This window comes from Oncorhynchus nerka, linkage group LG16, assembly GCF_034236695.1.
Source record: "Oncorhynchus nerka isolate Pitt River linkage group LG16, Oner_Uvic_2.0, whole genome shotgun sequence".
NCBI classification, from domain to species: domain Eukaryota; kingdom Metazoa; phylum Chordata; class Actinopteri; order Salmoniformes; family Salmonidae; genus Oncorhynchus; species Oncorhynchus nerka.
The window spans coordinates 14,283,032-14,292,590 of NC_088411.1; the positions used below are offsets into that span (position 1 = coordinate 14,283,032).

Below are 9,559 nucleotides of genomic sequence, written 5' to 3' on the forward strand. Positions count from 1 at the left end.
GAGAACATTTCCTAGAGAGGACACAGTACTGTATCTCCTGCTACACCGAGGTTGTTAAAGGAAGAGGAAAAGGCTTCAGAACTGAACTAACACAGATCCTCTACAGACCGAGAAAGCGGACACACAGCTCCAGAGTGAGTACAGATGAAAGACTTCCAATATTAGTCAAGGAAATACAGGGCCCTGCTCCTAATATTTAACCTGGCTTTTTTGTGAAAGAGAATATGTTGTTAATGAGTGACCTAGATAATAAATACATGAACATCTTTATTACAGGTGGTAGTAAACAAACAGTCAAAGGAAATCTAGTTGCCACATCTAGAAATGGCAGAGGTAAAACAACAGAACATATTGCCCCCCCTCATCCCCTATCCTGAGGGGATGACAGATGAAAAGGAAAAGAAAATATATAAAAAAAAGATTTTGCAGGGAAAGCCAGAGACTTTATATCGTGATGAAAGAAAAAAGGCTCCATGCGACCTCATTTTCTACACAACAAATGTTTCTATATGGGAAGAGGAAATACTGAAACACTATCCTGAGGGAAAACAGTGGGATGAAAGATCTAAGGAATATTTCAAACAACTGAAAACGAAGGCAGGCACTATAAATGTGTATTATACTACTGGGATAATCATGGTGCAGGATAATAGTGAGACGTTAATGATATTCCCAAATGATTTCCCAGCCTTGAGAGAGCGAGTGAGACAGAGCGTCGGGACGACAGAGGATGTCTTGAAGAAAATGGCAGAGCTAGGCATTGAGGAAAGAGGAGAGCAGAGGAAAAGAGAGAGCGAGGACATAAAGAGGAAGACATAAAACAGGAAGCCATAAAGGTGGAAATAAAGGAAGAGGTGGAAGGAGGTAACGCAGGAAGCACTAAACATTCCAGGGCAGATCAGAAGAGAAACATTATTTTACGGGATGTATAATTTGACGAACAGTTATAATAAAGCCTGCTGTTCCTCTCACCTTATTATTTGAATGTTGTATCTTTTACCTTTTAATGTTTGTTTTTGAGCTTGTATGAAAAATGCATTCATAAGTGCTCACCATCATCATTATCTTGCTTTGGTTATAGTTTATCACTTTCCCAATAATAAAGGTGCTTAAAGCAAAAAGGTGGTGGTCCCTGTGAATTTCCCCAGCAATATGTGTTTCATTTTGTTTCAAAATGTGTGTTCTAAAATGTATCAAGATTTTAAACGCAATTCTAATAAAGTTTGATTTAACAAGTGTCAGGAGTCAGTGTCACGAACCGGCTCAAAGCCCGTAACAAAGGGAGACAACGTGGAGATAAGGATTAACAAAATATATATTTATTAACTAAAGCAACTAAGGAAAATATACAATGGTGTGTAATCAGTAGTGTAAGTGAGTGTTTTGCATGCATGAATGTGATAATGCAGGGTGTTGAAAGGTGCTGTCGCAAACAACCCAAAAACCACCAAGAAACACAACAAAATCCATAAAGGTGTCTGCATGGAGAGAGTCTCTTCCATGAATGTGGAAGAGGTCTATTTATCCTGGGAGACACCTGGCCCAGGTGTTTCCCATGAAGCTGACGACCCTCCCAACTCCGCCCCCCGGCACCCTAATAAGGAAACAAGAACAAAGACATAATACGGCAGACAGAGTGGGAGGGTCGTCACATCAGGACGTACTATATGTACAGTACCCTGCCCCCATATCCCAATTTTTGCCACCTGTAAGTGAGAAACCTACATGACAAGTACTGACCATGTATTGTGTTCCCTATGGTTAAAGAACAGAGCAGAAGCGCTGAACTCTCTGTTCAGAACTCAGACCTACAGGTTATGGAACATTTGCTCTTTTAGTATTTCTGCAGTATGTTTCCTCAAGGAGAAGGCTTCCCACTTCTATGTCAAAGATAATGCAACAAAAACACTTTAGTGAATACTACAGTAATGTGCCCAAAAACACAACCGTAAACACTACAGGATACTACAGTCCGCAAAAACACTACAGTACACTACAAGCGGTCTTTTGTTAGATAACAGGAGCCAGGTACGAGATAACGTATCGAGCATGAGCGCATAGATATTCTTCACAGCAAGTTACATCTATCAACTGGAGCGCCCTGGGGCTGGTACCAGCTCGTACGACAACAATCAATAATAGGCTGGGTGAGTCTAAACCACGCCCATTCTCTACGAACACTGTTTACATACATCTTGTCAGTTCTCTGTTCTGCCCTGCGTGGTATTACAGTGAGCCCGTATATACGAAAGTTGCATAGTATACAATCGGTGACTCATTGTTATATTTATCCTGATACCAGATTCGAATTTACGCAACTCTAACAGTATTCACTGTAGTGTTTCTGCAGACTCCAGTCCGCAAAAAACTCTATGGTGAAATGGAGAGGTGAGTCCCTGGATGACTCTTTTCCAGTCGCTAGTGAAAGTCTACACACACCTTGCACTGTCTGCACTGTCCTGCCTGAAGGAATTATCTGTGTAGGTCACACTACTTCTCGAAGGGGCACTGGCACTCTGGATCAGATCAAATGGTGTTTTGTCACGTGCCGAAAAAACAGACTTTAGAGTGAAACGTTTACTTACAAGCTGGGAAACCATTTGATTAAAGAGTGACTGTCCCTAAAAAGCAAGTAACACTTTGAAAACAGCTTATGTGGCATCGATATGAGTCAGAAACCTTTTGACTACAAAGGGGCCTCCTGCGTGGCGCAGTGGTGTAAGGCACTGCTACAGTGCTATAGGTGTCACTACAGACCCGGGTTCGATCCCGATCCAGCAGGAAGGACAGGCACTAACAGCCATCTTGGCTGACTGTTGGTAGCAGTCCTTCTCTGTACCAACCCACAGCATGTAGGTATGATTAGGTGCCTGTTACTGCTGTAAACCCAGGTTTACCCTGTTAGTGCTGTTAGCTCGGAGATTACCCCTCAGCCTCTGCTGGGTAGGACCATTGTCCTCTGGTCTGATGGAACAATAATATAACTTTTTGGCCATAATGACCATTTGTTACAGTGGGGCAAAAAGTATTTAGTCAGCCACCAATTGTGCAAGTTCTCCCACTTAAAAGATGAGGCATGTATTTTTCCTCATATGTACACTTCAACTATGACAGACAACATGAGGGAAAAAAATCCAGAAAATCAAATTGTAGGATTTTAATGAATTTATTTGCAAATTATGGTGGAAAATACGTATTTGGTCACCTACAAACAAGCAAGATTTCTGGCTCTCACAGACCTGTAACTTCTTCTTTAAGAGGCTCCTCTATCCTCCACTCGTTACCTATATTAATGGCACCTGTTTGAACTTGTTATCAGTATAAAAGACACCTGTCCACAACCTCAAACAGTCACACTCCAAACTCCACTATGGTCAAGACCAAAGATCTGTCAAAGGACACCAGAAACAAAATTGTAGACCTGCACCAGGCTGGGAAGACTGAATCTGCAATAGGTAAGCAGCTTGGTTTGAAGAAATCAACTGTGGGAGCAATTATTAGGAAATGGAAGACATACAAGACCACTGATAATCTCCCTTGATCTGGGGCTCCATGCAAGATCTCACCGCATGGGGTCAAAATGATCCCAGAACCACACGGGGGGACCTAGTGAATGACCTGCAGAGAGCTGGGACCAAAGTAACAAAGCCTACCATCAGCAAGGGCATTGAAGATTAAACGTGGCTGGGTCTTTCAGCATGACAATGATCCCAAACACACCGCCCGGGCAACGAAGGAGTGGCTTCGTAAGAAGCATTTCAAGGCCTAGCCAGTCTCCAGATCTCAACCCCATAGAAAATCTTTGGAGGGAGTTGAAAGTCTGTGTTGCCCAGCAACAGCCCCAAAACATCACTGCTCTAGAGGAGATCTGCATGGAGGAATGGGCCAAAATACCAGCAACAGTGTGTGAAAACCTTGTGAAGACTTACAGAAAACGTTTGACCTCTGTCATTGCCAACAAAGGGTATATAACAAAGTATTGAGAAACTTTTGTTATTGACCAAATACTTATTTTCCACCATAATTTGCAGTAAATTCATTACAAATCCTACAATGTGATTTTCTGGATTTTTTTTCTTCTAATTTTGTCTGTCATAGTTGAAGTGTACCTATGATGAAAATTACAGGCCTCTCATCTTTTTAAATGGGAGAACTTGCACAATTGGTGGCTGACTAAATACTTTTTTGCCCCACTGTATGTTTGGAGGAAAAAGAGGGATGCTTGCAAGCCGAGGAACACCATCCCAACCGTGAAGCTGGGGGTGGCAGAATCATGTTGTGGGGGTGCTTTGCTGCAGGAGGAGCTGGTGCACTTCACAAAATAGATGGCGTCATGAGGACGGAAAATTATGTGGATATATTAAAGCAACATCAAGACATCAATCAGGTAGTTAAAGCTTGGTCGCAAATGGGTCTTCCAAATGGACAATAACCCCAAGCATACTTCCAAAGCTGTGGCAAAATGGCTTAAGGCCAACAAAGTCAAGGTATTGGAGTAGACAACACAAAGCTCTGACCTCAATCCTATAGACAATTTGTGGGCTGAACTGAAAAAGCGTGTGTGAGCAAGGAGGTCTACAAACCTGACTCAGTTACACCAGCTCTGTCAGGAGGAATGGGCCAACATTCACCCAACTTATTGTAGGAAGCTTGTGGAAGCCTACCCGAAATGTTTGACCCAAGTTAATTTAAAGGCAATGCTACCAAATACTAATTGAGTGTATGTAAACTTTTGACCCACTAGGAATGTGATGAAAGAAATAAAATCTGAAATAAATCATTCTGACAAATTATTCTGACATTCTTAAAATAAAGTGGTGATCCTCACTGGCGTAAAACAGGGAATGTTTACTAGGATTAAATATCAGGAATTGTGAAAAACTGAGTTTAAATGTATTTGGCTCAGGTGTATGTTAACTTCCGACTGTATAATATCAATTGTGAATGATGCCCAGCTTGTGTGCAGTAAGGCAAGAAACGCATGCCTTTTTTGTGACTTTTTCGACTCATAGTCCCACACCTCATGTAGCCTTGCCCATAGGCCTATGTTTTGATAAGGTTTGTATCACAACTAAAGTGGCCAAATAACTTCTTAAAATTAAGCACATTAGGCTCTACACCCATTGTAAAGCGGATTAACTGGCATACTGTACATACGCAGCACGTGAGTTTCAAGTTTGGGGAAGATCATTTTCACCATAAAAATACACTTTTAATCACTTTACCCCTACCTACATGTACAAATTACCTCGACTAACCTGTACCCCCGCACATTGACTCTGTACCAGTACCCCCTGCATGTAGCCTCATTATTGTTATTTTATTGTGCTACTCAAGAAAATATTAACTAAATAAACTAAACTCTATTTATTGAACTGCATTGTTGGTTAGGGGCTTGTAAGAAAGCATTTTATGGTAAGGTTGTATTCGGCGCATGTGGCTAATTTGATTTCTAATAAAAGCATGACATGGTCCTCCAAGTATCGGTATCGGCGTTGAAAAACCATTATCGGTCGACCTCTTCTATGAACACCCCCCCACATTCATACCCTCTGCACTCCTCCACTGGATGATAATACATATGACTGCAAATCCTCTGTTGATGACTGGGTTCTTTCTTGTATGAAGTTGCTGTTCAATTGCTCTGCCATTTATTATTATTATTATTATTATTGTATGAGGTATTCTTGGTGGGGTTACCCCTGTGCTGTGGGTTTTATAGGGTGTGTATTCTCTTTTCTCTCCACTGGCTATCTGGTAAACAGGCTACACTCTAGGCAGTCTCTTCTTCTGTGTGTAGGTTTGGTAGTGGTACTCTCTCTATTCTTCTCTTTTCCTTTCGGCATGGTTAATACCTGCCTGGCGCCTGAACAAAAGCTTTATCTTTACCCCTGTCTAATAAATACTGCTACCAACTATTTAGGAGGATGGGAGACCCACTGTAAACATTTTAATAAAGGCATTTATAGTAAAATATAATTAGTAATGGGAATGAGAGGGCTACTTACGCCATGTTGGGAAGGGATCACAGCAGTGATTTGAATGAGGGTATGAAGCATGAGTTAAGGTGTTTAGAGGCTTGACTTCAGTGCAGGACCTGGGTTGATATGTTCAGAGGATTCAGTGCAGGACAAGCTCATCATGGATGGATGGTGTTGGAGAAGAACTCAACTCTTCCAATGAGGACAGGATTTGACTGGGAAGACCAAAAAAAACAACTTAAAACACAATTAGACCAAAGAGCTAAGAATGGGTTAGTCAAAGCAAGAATTACAATCACATTTTATGTGGAATAATGTGATTGTTATTAAAACTACATGCAGTAATGAGAGAATTGACAGGGCTACTCAGTGTGTCACGCCCTGACCTTAGAGACTTTTTAGGTCTCTATTTGGTTTGGTGAGGGTGTGATTTGGGTGGGCATTCTATCTATGTTTTTGTATTTCTATGTTTTGGCCGGGTAGGGTTCTCAATCAGGGACAGCTGCCTATCGTTGTCTCTGATTGGGAATCATACTTAGGCAGCATTTTCCCCTTTTGTCATTGTGGGAAGTTGTCTTTGTTAGGGGCACTGTAGCCCTTGTATGCTTCACGGTCGTTTTTGTTATTTCTTGTTTTGTTGGCGACATTTGACTAAATAAAAGAAAATGTACGCTCACCACGCTGCACCTTGGTCTTCCTTGAACGACGGCCGTGACACAGTGCCTGTAGAGGAAATATTCAGTGAGCCAGTGAATGAGAGGGCACATGAGACATGGCTTCAGTTCAGTACAGAGTTGACACTGGAAGTGGAGTAGTCATCTCCACTTAAATCAGGGAACAGGAGGGCATTTCGCTGTAAATTTGCAGATACTGTACGTTCCATTACAACAGTGCCATCATAGGTTTGGGCAACAAGTTTCTCCATTAAGTTCAACTCCGACAAAGTCAAACACAGACTGCGCATCTCGCCCACTTGACACATCAAAGTAACCCAAGAAAAGTTCATGAATAAAGCCCGGATCATCCGCATACCTGACAACAACTGCAAGTGACAGCTGATGTCTGTGGTTTCCTCCATTTGCCAATGTGAAAAAAGAATTGACTGTGTCAACCTCTCTTTTAATCTCACTTTTAATGGATTTATTTCGACATCACAGAGAAAACAGAAGAAATGTCCATGTGCTCAGCAAATAAAGCGTAATAATGTGAAATTACCTCTGCAAGCTCCTAGTAGTTGCCCTTGTTAGCGGAACTTTCCCTCATCTTGTCCCCTTGCTTCGTCCCACAAAATACATCTCTGGTTTGAGGTCTCTGTAAACTATGCCAAGATGGTGCAGGTGGTCGAGGGCCAGAGCCAGCTCTGCTAGGTAGAATTTGACATCTTCCTCTATAAACATAACCTAGTGAGAACTGGACACATTTTACTGTCTGTTCTGGCCTCTGAAGGAAGAGTCACAGTCAACACAACTCCTAATACAACATTATATCATATTATTACTAAATACAGTTAACAGAGCTACAGTACACATAAAATAATATTATATACATTATATTAAGTTAATAACACTATTTACACATTTAAATACTGCCATATTGTTTATCATTGTACACTGTGGCCAGTTTATTAGGTACACCACTCCGTTCATAATAATGGTTCGCTCCAACAGACAGTGAGTCACGTGACCGTGGCTTGCTATATAAAGCAGGTATCGAGGAATTCAGTTACTGTTTGATTGAACGTTAGAATGGGGAAAATGAATGACTTAAGCCACTACGTGTGGTATGGTTGTTGGCGCCAGGCGCGTCGTATCTCAGAAACGTCTGGCCTCTTTGGGTTTTCATGCACGACAGTGTCTAGGGTTTCCCCGAGAATGGTGCGACAAACAAAAACATCCAGTCAGCGGCAGTCCTGTGGGCGAAAACAGCTTGTAGATGACAGAGGTCAAAGGAGAATGGCAAGAATTGTGCAAGCTAATAGGCGGACCACAAACCGGCAAATAATGGCGCTGTACAACAGTGGTGTGTAGAACGACATCTCGGAATGCACAACTCATCATAGATGGGCTATTGCAGCAGACGACAACACCAGGTTCCACTCTTATCAGCTAAAAACAAGAAGCGGCTCCAGTGGGAACACGATCACCAACATTGTACAATTGAGGAGTGAAAAAACATTGCCTGGCCCGACGAATCCCGGGTTCTTGAGGCATTACGCCGAGAGTCAGGATTTGGCGTAAGCAGTCCATGGCCCCACCCTTCCTGGTGTCAATGGCTGGTGGCCTGTACCAATGCCAACTCTTACATGCACAAAAATGTAGTACCCCTGTTTCTCCAACCTTCTAGTTGTGTTGCACAGGTTGAATATGCAGAATCTGATGTGGGCAATGAAAGGGCTTCTTCAACAAAAAATTCACTACATTGTCGTTATCTAGCCGTTCTGGTGGAAAAAACTGCACTCTAGTAGTAAAGTTAGCAGGGCAAATTTAAATAAATGGCCCTAATGCTACAAAAAAATGTAGTTCTAAAACCAAGAAAACAATATATAATCTGCCTGCTCAGTCTCCTGTAGATTGAAGAAACTAATTTGAATGGAATAATATCGTAAAAATGCTAAATAACTATTCAATATCTCAATATATCCTACAATGTCACCAACTCAGCAAGCTTCTAAATCACACATGTGTAGTACCTGGTACATTTTCTAGGTACATTTTCTGATCCTTTGCTTGGATGGACATGTCAGTTCATTCAGCAATAGCTTTGATTGGTTGAAGGACGTCCTCCGGAATTCATCATTATTACCATGTACTGTAGGTCTATGAAGGGGGGTTGAGGAGCACTAGCCACATAGGTTTTGTATTGAATTCAATGTACGCAGAAAAGGAAGGAAAATAGCTGTCCTCCGGCTATACCGTGGTGCTACCCTAGAAGGTGCTATTGAGACTACTGTTTTAATCAGGTATTTGGTGTTGTGAATATATTTATAGTTTTATCAAAAAGGATCGCTTTTTCGCTCACACTCTTACCCTGGCAGATCTCTCCATGGTGTAGGCCAGGCCAGAGTGAACAATGTCCTTCTCAGAAGCACCCTGGAGTGGAGAGGAAGGAAATATGTGTTGTAAAACTGCCAACATATTACATAATTTGTGTGTGTGTGTGTGTGTGTGTGTGTGTGCTCACAGCGACTCTGGTCTGGAAGTCAGCGGTGGGAACAGGGATCGGTCCTCCCTGTTTTCAAAACTTCCTCTCCAAACTCTCCTGAACAGACACAGAGACCGCGAGGGATAGAGAGGGAAATAGTTAGATGGCAATGTAGCAATGTAACCTGATCATTGGCAACCATCGTATTTTCAAGTATATCCAATCGATCAACATTCATCCCTGAAGTGTCATCTGGGTTCACTCCCACATTTCAGATTAGTATCGTTTTCATTCAGTCAAAACCGGAACATCAGAAAGGCTCTGGCACGTCACCTTAAATGAACCTACGTTATATACGGGAGTGGCCAGCGGAAATATCACCAGTTACACTTCTTTCGCGGTCATCTTTTCAGTTGTCCTTACAACTCTGAAAACAC

The 9,559-nt window shown here is 41.9% G+C and overlaps 2 long non-coding RNA genes across 4 annotated transcripts; one reads left to right on the top strand and one right to left on the bottom strand.

Annotated features, from left to right (window-relative positions):
• The first annotated feature begins 46 nt into the window (after positions 1–46).
• Positions 47–1,237, top strand: LOC115115829 (uncharacterized). Its single transcript, XR_003861455.2, has 2 exons — positions 47–134; positions 277–1,237. It is a non-coding gene; the product is annotated as an uncharacterized LOC115115829 (long non-coding RNA).
• On the bottom strand, positions 1,231–9,559 carry LOC115115830 (uncharacterized). 3 transcript variants are annotated; one of them, XR_010459311.1, is made up of 7 exons: positions 9,471–9,559; positions 9,162–9,239; positions 9,008–9,070; positions 7,197–8,086; positions 6,659–6,704; positions 6,009–6,196; positions 1,231–1,594 (listed from the first exon to the last, which is right to left on the bottom strand). It is a non-coding gene; the product is annotated as an uncharacterized LOC115115830 (long non-coding RNA). The 3 variants fall into 3 exon arrangements; XR_010459313.1 differs by lacking the exon at positions 9,471–9,559 and having other exon boundaries at positions 7,197–7,890; positions 7,973–8,086; XR_010459312.1 differs by lacking the exon at positions 9,471–9,559 and having other exon boundaries at positions 7,197–7,890.